Source organism: Herpailurus yagouaroundi, unplaced genomic scaffold (genome assembly GCF_014898765.1).
Source record: "Herpailurus yagouaroundi ecotype Mexico unplaced genomic scaffold, PumYag 186, whole genome shotgun sequence".
Taxonomy (NCBI): Eukaryota; Metazoa; Chordata; class Mammalia; order Carnivora; family Felidae; genus Herpailurus; species Herpailurus yagouaroundi.
The window spans coordinates 24,920,495-24,932,949 of NW_024412417.1; the positions used below are offsets into that span (position 1 = coordinate 24,920,495).

General features: G+C 36.4%; 1 long non-coding RNA gene across 1 annotated transcript in view; it reads right to left on the reverse strand.

Moving 5' to 3' along the window:
- Window positions 1–632: 632 nt before the first annotated feature.
- The window catches only part of LOC121042886 (uncharacterized), a 211,619-nt gene continuing 199,796 nt past the window's right edge, over window positions 633–12,455 (reverse strand). The window contains exon 4 of the long non-coding RNA XR_005796509.1: window positions 633–730. This is a non-coding gene — a long non-coding RNA (uncharacterized LOC121042886). The remainder of the gene's footprint in view (window positions 731–12,455) is intronic.

A 12,455-nucleotide genomic window follows, 5' to 3' on the forward strand; every position in this document is an offset into this window, starting at 1 on the left:
CTTCAGGGCCACCCCCTCCTTCATGTGCCATCATGATCAGCTCTTTCAAGTTCAGTTTGGCAAAAGCTTCTTCTAGGGGCTCAATGGAAAACAGCCTGTAGGTTCTTAAAAGGAGCCAAGGTGCAAGGACCGCATCTCTTCTGAGGGTGAGGGTGCGGCAGAAGATGATGGAGCCAAGTGCCTATTCTCAGTACTGAGAAGAGGGGCCTCAGTCTCTCAATTAGGAGCACCGAGGGGAAGGGGCTGCCCCTCTGGGCCCGCCCAGGCCCCCCAACACAGCTTTATTCCTACTGGTCCTCATTTCTGGCCCCGGAGAATGATCACTTTTCCAGCCCCCCAGCCAAGTTCAAGACCACATCTACTAACTGTCCCCTTCCCTCCACCATTTTTCTGTGTATTTGCTGTAACTGGGTCTATCCTCAAGAGACACAAAACCCTGGGCCTGGTGTAGTCCACACCCACACTCCTTGAATCTAAAAATGATGAATTTCTTGAAAGAAAGAAAGAAGAAAGAAAGAAAGAAAGAAAGAAAGAAAGAAAGAAAGAAAGAGAAAGAAGAAAGAAAGAAAGAAAGAAAGAAAGAAAGAAAGAAAGAAAGAAAAAAAGAAAGCAAGCTAGCTTTACCCTGAACATCCTTCCTTGTCGTGTTCTGTTGGGAGCGTGTTCTCCCAGGTCTTTGCCTCTGGCTGGCCATTTCTGGAAAGATTCTACCATCTCAATCTTTAGGAATCTACTTTTAAGAAAAAGGAGATATTTTCCTTATCTACTTCATATGCTTCATAAGTGACCAATAATATTCTCCATGATACATTTTATATTCCTTTTTGTTAGTCTGTTTAGTGTCAGAAGTCCACATACACCCTTCCAAGCTTTAAAAGATTCCAAGTAAAGAGTTGATGTAATATCTAGAATAACTGGCCCCCAAATATTTAGCCAGTTTTCAAATATATATATTCATATGTATTTATAGAAATATATTTATATTTATATAATATTGGCCTAGAAGTTTCAAATAAATAATCCGAATTTTTGGCTGATTAACTATAAAGCTAAACATCTTCTTTCTTTAGAAATAAACTAGTATTAAATTTATACTATGTTATTCTTGAAGTCTAAGTGGGAGCCATTTTTTAAAATTTTTTAGAGGACCTAAGAAATGGAAATGGAGAAAATCATACTCAGTTCTCATTATGTAGCAAAAATATGTAGCTAAAATGGCTACTCATGTCTAAGAAACAAAATTCCTTTATTAATTACATGCCAATATTACAGTAATGCTTTGCTAACAAAGAGTTTTGAAGCCAATAAAATAAAAACTACAATGAAGCTCAAATTTAAAAAAGATATGTGCACATGAAAATATCATCCAAATAAACAGAAACAAGTTTCATGAGTTACCTATTATACTGTCACCTTTTATAAATAGGTTTTTCATGTTGTAACTCAAAATTCAACATAATAATCTTATTTGGAGGGAAAATAGAGAAATTTATTCTATAAGTATATAAAACATTATCAGGAGCAATTTAGAAAATTGTTTAGTGTTTAAGATGTGTTTTCATAAGTACCGAACTATCTCTGTGACAGGGATTTCCTTTTTCTTATTTATTTATTTGTTTATTTAGAGAGCAGAGGAGAGGGGCAGAGAGAGATAAAGAGAGAGAATCTTAAGCAGGATCCACGTTGAGCATGGAGCCCAAGCAGGGCTTCCTCCCATGACCGTGGGATCATGACCTGAGTCAAAATCAAGAATCGGATGGTTAACCAACTGAGCCATCCAGGTGCCCCAGGCAGGGATTTCTTAATATTAACATAATATCATGGTAATATATTCTCCACTACCTACTTATAGTAAATTTTTTCATTCCTCAAATTATCTAAATGGGAAACTGATATATTTTGTGTCTAAAAGAATGGCAAGAAAAGAAGTCCTATACATAAAATCAAGACTGTGGTCAGTGAACTAAGAATTTGCACCTGTGTATGATGTTGAGAATATTTTGGAACCAGTGACTCCAGTTTCATATACCCCTTTCTATAGCACACAACTGGGTATAACAGTACTTTGTGAGGTTTTCCTTTCTTCTTGGAAATGGATCTATATGTATCATCATTCAATTAATGCAACACGCATGGCATTCACTATATGCTACACACTGTGTTGAATATTACTCAGAGTGAAATTAGACATAGTTCTTGTCCTCCAAATTTCACAGCCTAATACAGTAAAAGTATTTCTGGGGGTCCATCGTCCTCAGTATCACACATAGAGAGTGGCCTCAATAATCAACTGGAATTCCTGAGTCATCTTCATGGTGCTTAACGCTCATTAAAATAACTATGTCAAGTGTTATGACTTCCCACTGTAAATAAGAAAAGATAACATTGGAGAGATTAAGGAAACTACCAACGGGGAAAATGCCAGTAAGGAAATATCCAGGATCAGAAAACAGGTCTTATGATTCCATAATCTATGGATTATCGATTGTCAACAAATTCAGTTACCTTCATACAAGGACACATGTTACAAAAACTTCTGTCAGTATCTTTCCTCCATTCCTCTCTAAATCAATCTTACTCCTTATCAGGGCTCCTAGCCTAAAACCACACTAACTCCAAATCCCAGCCAGCCTTCCTATTATCACAGCATTCTTGATCCAGGCTGGGAGTAGAGTCAGCTGCATGTAAGTTTTCATAAAACAAATTCAGTTTAGTATAGTGTTTCAGGAATCTAAAGACCTCAGGGCCAGCTTTGGTCTAGAGGCTATTCTCATTACCATAGCAAAGTATGATCACAAAAGACCAGTAAATCTTATAAAGCATTTAAAAGAATAATAGACTGCCCCCCCCTACCAAATAGATATAACCCTAAAATCCCCTCTCTCCACATGTAGCCATGGAGATCACAAAACAGAAATGGGATTGAATTTGCCTTGGACAGTCTGTTTACACAAGGAACATTTATTCAAGACCTGGAACTTCTCTTGGCACCTGACTGAGATTCTAAAATATTTTCCCTGAGCTCTGATCATGTACAACACTTCACACATGGATGATCATACGATCACACAAAGAGCCAGATCTCTCAGAAACCTCTGGAATGCCTAAAACCCTGTATGTGTATACATGATAAATCCAGAGAGTCTGAAGAGAAGGTCCCTTAATGCAGACTAGTAAATCTACACGGGGCTTAGTGAAATGTTTTGTCAATGAGATTTTCCTATGCGTTTTTCCCGACCTTTTCTATAGCAAAACAGAAAACCCAGGAATATTAATATCTGGGCAAAATATCTTCAATGTAGGTGTAAAATTAATAATGGTGGGAAAGGCAAAGAAAAAGAGAGAATGGAGAACATATGCTTAGCCTAAGCCTCGTTTGCTTTCCCAAAACATGTTTTCAATACGATGATTCCTTGTGCAGCCTGAAAAATAATTCTGCAAGCTTTTTAACATCCATAAGATACAAGTTCTAATTGAGATAAAGCATAATAATATCTAGGAAAAGCATCATGGTGGTATTGCTTTGACAGTGCATTTGCCTAAACATTCTTTGTGCCCAAATGGGGATTTGATGTCCTTTTAGGTTTTCTGAAAGCTAGACTAATTAAAAGCATATATTAATTCAAGCCATATTACATATAAAATGTTCCAAATCTGTCTCTCAGCCCTGAAGGAGCACAATAAATTTGATCCCGTCTGCATCCGTGGGTGTGTTGTTTTGTTTCTAGTGATTCTGTAAATCTAAGAGGCAGCCTGTGGCTCATCTGTAATGGTAACTACCTCATTCACAAGGTTTTTCGTTATGCATAGTTTGTCTCCTGAAGGCATTTCACACAACAGGAGCCGTCTCTGATGAAAATACTTAATTCCTTAAAGCACCACAGTTCATAATAGTATGGGGAATTTTAACTATACAAGCTATAAAAATCTTAACAAATTGCCAGTAGCTACACCCTCACTGATGCATTTATTTCTTTACCTTCCAGGGTCACCCTGGTTAACCTCACCATTTAGATCAGAATGTTGTATGGTAGCTGATGGATGACATGTTCCATTAAAGATGTTATGGGAAATAAGAAATAATTAAGTGCTACTCCATTCACCCTAGTAGCTGGTATTAAATATTAGTACACCTGACCAAGAACTGTTCACCTAAGAACTTAATTGTAACAGATAACTTTATTTTGTGCATGAAATTTTGCTCCTCAAAATGATGAGGCGCAATATCCAAGAAGGCTAAAACTGACCAAACACAGATGAAGTCAGAAAAACAAATACTACTTTTGGGTGAGACTAAAAGAGTATGCATTGCTGAATGTCAGAAATATATACAATCAGTTTTCATAATGGTGAGTTTATGGGTCTTTCTTTTGTCAAAGGACCACTGCATGACAATTGAGTCTTTTCTTAGAATTGCAAATACTGGTTTTGTCACTGAGAACACTGATACCCAGTCTTGCCATTACAAACCATGAGTATAAATTCTGCTACTGGAATTTTGGTAAGCTTTCTGAAATTTGATCTGATTCCCTTCAATGAGAAGTTTTCAGCATGTTTACCTTCTGACTTTTAATCTTGATAATGATCTAATTTCTTTACTCCAGATTCTGCCCAAACTTTCTTCTTTGCCATATCTAGTTTGCTCCAACCAGTTATTCATGACCAGGAGCAGTATTCCTTTCCAAGGACATGTGACAATGTCTGGATATACTTTTGATCACTACAACTAGGAGGATGCTACCTGCATCTAGCGAGTGGAGGCCAGGAATGCTGTTGAATAGGCCACATTGCACAGGATAACCTCCCACATCGAAGCGGTATTCCGAATTTAAAAAAAAAAAAAAAAAAAGGCAATAATGCTGAGGTTGAGAAACCCTGATCTAGAAATGAATTTCCCCATTCTCCTGCCAAAATGGTTGCCAATTAGGAACAGGTTTATAATAAGAAGATAAAAAAGAAGAGATGTATAATGCACATTCTATTATATTTTTTAAACCCAGCATACTGTAGGAGGTCAAACTTTACAAGTAGGCAAATCTTATTATTAATTTAAATTTTATTGAGGTTAACATACACAGAGAAAAGTGCACAAGCCATAAATGTGAAGCTACCTAAAATTCCAAAATAAAACATCTAGGTAACCATAATCCTAACACAGAATGTTACCAAGACCCTAATAATGTCCTCTTAACTTTGAATATTCACCCGTGGACTCATTTCTGAGTTCTTATTTTTTTAATTAATTTTTAATTTTTTAAATGTTTTTTAAATTTATTTTTGACAGAGAGAGAAAGAGTGTGAACAGGAGAGGGGCAGAGAGAGACTGAAACACAGAATCTGAAGCAGGCTCCAGGCTCTGAGCTGTCAGCACAGAGCCTGATGGGGGGCTTGAACTCACAAGCAGTGAGATCATGACCTGAGCCGAAGTCGGACCTTTAACCGATTGAGCCACCCAGGCACCCCTATTTATTTATTTTTGATAGAAAGGGAGAGAGACAGAGCATGAGCAGGGGAGGGTCAGAGAGAGAGGGAGACACAGAATCTGAAGCAGGCTCCAGGCTCTGAGCTGTCAGCACAGAGCCCGACGTGGGGCTCGAACTTGTGAACCGCGAGATCATGACCTGAGGGAAGTCAGTTGCTCAACCAACTGAGCCACCCAGGTGCCACTATGAGTTCTAAACTTACATATTTAACTGCCTCTTGACATAATGCCTTTCTACCAATTTTAGTGGAAAGTTGGAGAAGAAATACATAATTTTTTAGCACCATGTTAAGTCAGACGGGTTTATTTTAAAAGTAAACTTAAGGATATGGGGCGCCTGAGTGTCCAACTTTGGCTCAGGTCATGATCTCCACATTTGTGAGTTTGAGCCCCTCATCGGGCTCTGTGCTGACAGCTCAGAGCCTGAAGCCAGCTAGTATTCTGTGTCTCCCTCTCTCTCTGCCCCTCCCCTGCTCATGCTCTCTCTCTCTCTCTCTCTCTCAAAAATAAACACTAAAAATTTTTTTAATTAAAAAAATAAATAAAAGTAAACTTAAGGATAAAGAGAAAAGTAACATCAAGTTAAAACACTATTGCACTACCATTTTTTTAAAACATAATCACTGAAATATATTTAATCCATAGTTTTTGTGTCACCATAAATTATATTGTTGGACTCATATATTTTATATATATATATATGTATATATATATATATAATCAAAGTATTGTACATTTATCTTTTTAATGGATATCAGATCTCTCTCCAAAAATGCCATATCAATTCCATTTAATTCTACAGTGTAGAAATATACTTTTCCTCTATATCCCCACCAGTCATAAGTGTATCAATACATAATACTTCACAATACTATTACATGCAAACCATACTTAGTTATATCTAGTGAATTTCAATGATAAGCTGCTAAGAAATATTCTGAACGTATATAGCATATGATCCATCTATTGAAAATAAATTCAAGGCACATATGGGTATATATAGGGATGTAATTACTTAAGTTTAAAGTTATAGGAGAATACATACCAACTTACTGAAATCAGTTCATGAAGTAATGAGGGAAGAAAAGAAAAGTAGGCAGTGTGGGAGGTGGTGGTCTTAGTGTTTTTAGAAGTAATGAACAAATGCAAACAAAATGCTAAAAATTTCAGCAAAAACTGATTGGTAAAAAAAGGAATATTCCAACACAAATTGAATGAAACATTTGCAGAAAGATCTGGAATTGTATTGGAATTCTCTTCCTAGTTAGACCCACTGGTTAAATATTGTTACAAATTCCTTAGGGAAGAGAAATAGGAGGGTGCCACCAGAAGCCACGTTCTGCCCTATATTTTTAGCTTTAAATTAGTATCTGTTGTGCTGTGGGGTGTTATTACTAAAATATGTACCATAAAAAATATCCAGCTGCAGTTTTGTAGTCTTAGCCCACAGAGAGCACACAGATCGTGTCTCAACTCTTTTAATCCATTATTCTTAGTAGGATTCATGTGTTCACACAAATGTATGGAAAGATCATTCATTGCAGGTCGGCATTCCCGACATGATATTTGCCCCAGACACTAGCTGGAAGCTGGAAAAAAGGGTTCTTTAGGCAGATCTGCTTGGGAACTCTGAATGAAACAAAACTAAATAGATGGCTTTACTTTAGAGCTCTAATAGGCAATGTCTAATAAAATCCCCTAAGGGGAAAAATATGGAAAACTCGTAGCCCTCTTTTGAAGAAGCAGATATATGGAGATGGGTCTTGTGCTGACACAGCAAGACATTCGAGGTGCAGAACCAAACCATTAGAGCACTGAGATGTGCCTTGCTGAGAAGCCTTATAGAGTGGCAGGAGTTGTCTCAGGGTACTGATAAGGTTAGGGATATAACACGTGGTGAGTTTGCTGTTCCGGCTCCTCTGATCTGCCAAATGCTTCAATCCATGTGGGCTGCTAAGACCAGTGACCTAGATGTGCCAACTGGAGGAATTAAGAGTCAACAACTATTTACTTCTCCGCTGCAACTGTCTCCTTATATTTACCTTTTTCTCCTTTACTAGTTGTTTCTAGAGCAAACCAAAAGAAAGACAACAGATTTGGGGGCCCAGCAGGGACTTCTCATAGATTTTAATATGCTATAGTGGATCACAGATTTCCAGGAAAGGGAGAATGTATACAGTACCTTACAGAATTTTTAAGAAGTTTTACTTATTTGTTTTGAGAGAGACAGAGAGAGACAGAGAAAGAGGAAGAGAGAGAGTATGCACGAGAGAGAGAGTGAGGGAGAGGCAGAGAGAGAGAGAGAGAGAGAGAGAGAGGGAGAGAGAGAATACTTAGCAGGCTCTGCACTGTCAGCATGGGGCCTGTCGCAGGGCTTGATCTCACAAACCATGAGATCATGGCCTGAGCCGAGATCAAGAGTCCCATGCTTAAGTGACTGTGCCATCCAGGTGCCCCAGCTTACACAATTTTTAACTACTGGATTTGTTAAGTCAGCCATACATTTCAAGGGCAAGCAATCATAGAGCACATTTTATGAAATAATGCCAAAATATAGTCAAATAATGTCTAAGAGTATTGCAGTAGCACAGGAGACCAATAAGAAAGCAGTGTTGGGGTGTCTGAGTGGCTCAGTCATTTGAGTTTGTGACTCGTGATTTCAGCTCAGCTCATGGTTCATGACATCAAGCCTGAGGCTATGTACTAACGGTGCAGAGCCTGCTTGTGTTCTCTCTCTCTCTCTCTCTGCCTCTCCCTCACACATTCTCTCTCTCTCTCAAAATAAAGAAACTTAAAAAAATAAAAGTGTTGATGTGACTGGAAAAATATTTGGAAGATAATATTCACAGGACATACTATTAATAGAAAGGGAGAAGTAGGAATAGAATTTATGTGTTTGGTTTGGAAAGTTCAAGGTCAGTAAAATAGATCTTTCTGTTTTAATTTTTAATATATACTATTTATGCAAGACCAAAGAATACTTCTCTTCTTTTCTTCCTATTTTGAATGATTTCTTTGACACATTATGATTCTACTATTTAACTTAGTTCTGATATGGTCAAATGAAGCTGAAAATTTTTGCTTGCAGGGTAGTTAAATATAAATTAAAGCACCACACATCTGTATCATGCTTCCTTGTTATTTTCATCAATTTTGTGTTATTTGAGGCTAGTCTATATAGTCAAGTGTCAAGCCTGTCATTCAAATTTAAACATTTATTTCAGGCCTCTAACCCATATATTACAGTCATGCTTTTATTCCTTATAAAAAGCACCTGCAAAAAAAGGGTCATTGTAATAGATTTTAGTGTTAGTAAATTCAACTTATATGTGGAAGGATGAAGGTTTGCTAAGATATGGTGTTGGTGATAGGTTGAAGTTAAGTGCATTAATAGAATGTTCTAGAAGTCATTTATTATACAAAAGATCTTCATGGTTATTAAAACCTATAGGAAACCAGTAAGTAATCTTACATCTGTATATTTTTTGGCCATGAATTTTTACTAGGATAAATTTATTTTTATTTTGACCATGATATTCAAAAAATGGTGTTTAGATCCCCATATTTGTTAACCACTCTAAATATGAATATAGCAAGCCTGAGACCTCAACACCAGTGCAGAGTTTTGCTTCTTAGAATGGGAGAACATACACAATGGAACTGGGGGTTGCAGCTGGTTAACACAAATCAGTCCTTAAAAACGAATACAATGAGAAACCATCAACAAAATTAAAAAGCAACCTACTAAATGGGAAAATATATTTGTAAATCATATATCCAATAGGGGATTGATATCCAACATATATGAAGAATTTATACAACCCAATAACAACAACAACAAATCCAAATGGGTAAAGGATATGAATAGACATTTTCCCAAAGAGAAATGGCCAAAAGATGGCCAACAGACACATGAAAGGATGCTCAACATCACTAATCATAAAGAGAAATGCAAAAAAACCCACAATGAGATATCATTTGACACTTGTCAGAATGACTAGTATCAAAAAGACAAAAAAAAAAAAAAAGAAAGAAAGAAAGAAAGAAACACACATATGTTGGCAAGGGCGTGGAGAAAAGGGAATCTTTGTGCATTCTTTGTGGAAATGTAAATTGATGCAGTCACTATGGAAAACAGTGTGGAGGCTTCCCCCCAAATTAAAACTAGAACTATCATATGATCCAGCAAGTCCACTTCTGGGTATTTGTCCAAAGAAAACAAAAACACAAATTCAAAAACATATATGCACCCCTATGTTCATTGCAGCATTATTTGTAATAGCCAAGATAGGAAAGTCATCTGAATATTCACTGATGGATGAATGGATAAAGATGATGTGGCATACATTCATTCAATAGAATATTTACTCAGTCATAAAAAAGAATGAAATCCTGCCATTTGCAACAACATGGATGGGCCTTGAAGCTATTACAATAAATGAAGTAATTTGAACAGAAAAAGACAAATGCTATATGATTTCACTTATATACGAGCCTCCCCCACCCCCCCAAAAAAAGATAAAAGAAGGAAAAAAAAAGAACCAACAAAACAAACTCAGATGCCGATAACAGATTGGTGGTTTCCAGAAGAAGGTATCTGGGGTGTGGGCAAAATGGGAAAAGGTGGTCAAGAGGTATAAACTTCCAGTAATAAAATAAATAAATCATATGGATGTAATGTACATCTTGGTGAATATATCCAAAAATATTATATTGCATATTATGTACCTTTATATGGTAAGGAATCTAGACTTCATGTGGTAATTATCTTGCTGTGTATACAGGTATCAAATCATTATTTGTACCTCCTGAAACTAATATATTGTGATATGTCAATTATATCTCAATTAAAAAAAATATGAGACACCCCCTACGATGTCCTAACTTACAAGAGAAACTGTATCCCATGAAGAATTATTTTGACTGCTACAATGGGGTCATCAGATCAAAATCCCTGAGAGAAATCATTCTTACTGGGGTTTTCTTGAAGCAGAAGGCACATATTATAGATCACTGATTGCCTCGATGCCTTCTGCCTACTAGAGAAGAATATTTTGGACTTCAAGAAAACTCAAACTCCTACGGGAGAGATATGCACACTTATACATTATCAACATCAAACTCAAATCACTATCAACGTGAATACTTTTCAACATGTGTATCACTGTCATGTTACCAGTCCATTAAGTTAATTCTTTTGTGGAAGAGGTATTCATTGAGTATTGACTGTTTCCCTGGCCTTTTGAAGGATATACAATGGTAAGTTTCTGACTTCCTAGAGCTCACCTCCTGAGCTTAGTTGATTAGACAAATATTATAAACTTTAAAAATAAATAAATCATGAGGTGCCTGAGTGGCTCAGTAAGTTAAGCATCTGACTTTGGCTCAGGTCACAATCTTAGGTTCAGGAGTTTGAGCCCCGTGGTCATGCTCTGTGCTGACAATTCAGAGCCTAAAGCCTGCTTCAGATTCTGTGTTTCCCTCTCTCTCTCTGCCCCTCCCCCAATCATGCTCCTGTGCTGTCTCTCTCTCAAAAATAAATATTTTTAAATAAATATTAATTTAAATATAAATAAATCACGACACAATCCTCAATGAAAGTATAGACATATATAGGAAGCATATGATGAAGAAATAGATAAAATAAATGAGCGGGTATCTTTTTTATTTTGTGTGATTATGGAAGTTTCTTCAGAAGCAGTGAAATTTAAACCAAAATATATAATATGAAGGAAAAGTGGGTGTTTCAGAGGGAAAGACTGTGTATTTGAAGAATTTAAAGCAAATGTGGTTAGAGTGTAGTGAGGTAGGGGAAACAGGGCATGAGATGTTCAAGTAGAAAGCAAGAGTTAAAGCAAGCAGGTCATGTTCATACTTGGTGGAAAGGGAACACTATGAGTTCATTTTAAGAATGGGAGTAATATGATCCAGACATATGTACATGAACCTTTCTGACTGCCTTGGGGATATTGGAATATTAGAAAGTCAAACATAAAAATCCAGAAAACAAATACCCTAACAAACAAGGCAAAAGATCTGAAAGATACTTCACCAAAGAAGATATATGATAAACACATGAAAAGACTCAAATTGTAATAACAAAATAAAAACTACCCAAATGTCCATCAACTGATAAACGGATAAAGAAGATGTGGTATATATTTAATATATGTAATCTTGACATTTGCAACGACATGGATGGAGCTAGTGTGTATTATGCTAAGTGAAATAAGTCAGTCAGAGAATGACAAATACCATATGATCTCACTCATATGTAGAATTCAAGAAACAAAACAGATGAACATTTGAGGGTGGGGGAGAAGAAAAAACCATAAGAGACTGTTAAAAATATAGAACAAACTGAGGTTGATAGAGGGAGGTGGGTGAAGGCTGGGCTGGATGAGTTATGGGGATTAAGGAGGGAACTTGCAACTATGAGCACTGGGTGCTGTATGTAAGAGATGAATAACTGAATTCTACTCTTGAAATCACTATTGCATGTATATTAACTAACTGGAATTTAAATAATCATTTGAAAACAAAAGAAATGAAAATTAAAACCATAATTAGATACAGCCATACACTTATTAGAAAGGCTAAAATCCAAAAAACCAACAAGACCTAATTTGGACAAGGATGTAGAACAGAAGGAACTCCCATTCAGTGTCAAAGGAATGCAAAATTGAATAGCCACTTTGGAAAACAAATTGGCAGAGTTTTGTTGTTTTTATTTTTAAGTTGTGCATAGACTTATACAACATAGCAATCATAAACCTAGGTATTCATCCAAATGAACTAAAAATTGATATTCACATAAAAACCTAAACCTGAAAGTTTATAGCAGCTTTATTCATAACCACTAAAAACTACAAGCAACCAAATTTCTTTCAAGAGAGGAATAAATAAGCTAATTGTGGTACATGCACACAATGTAATACCATTCATCAATAAATGGGAAAGAGCTATTGATTCA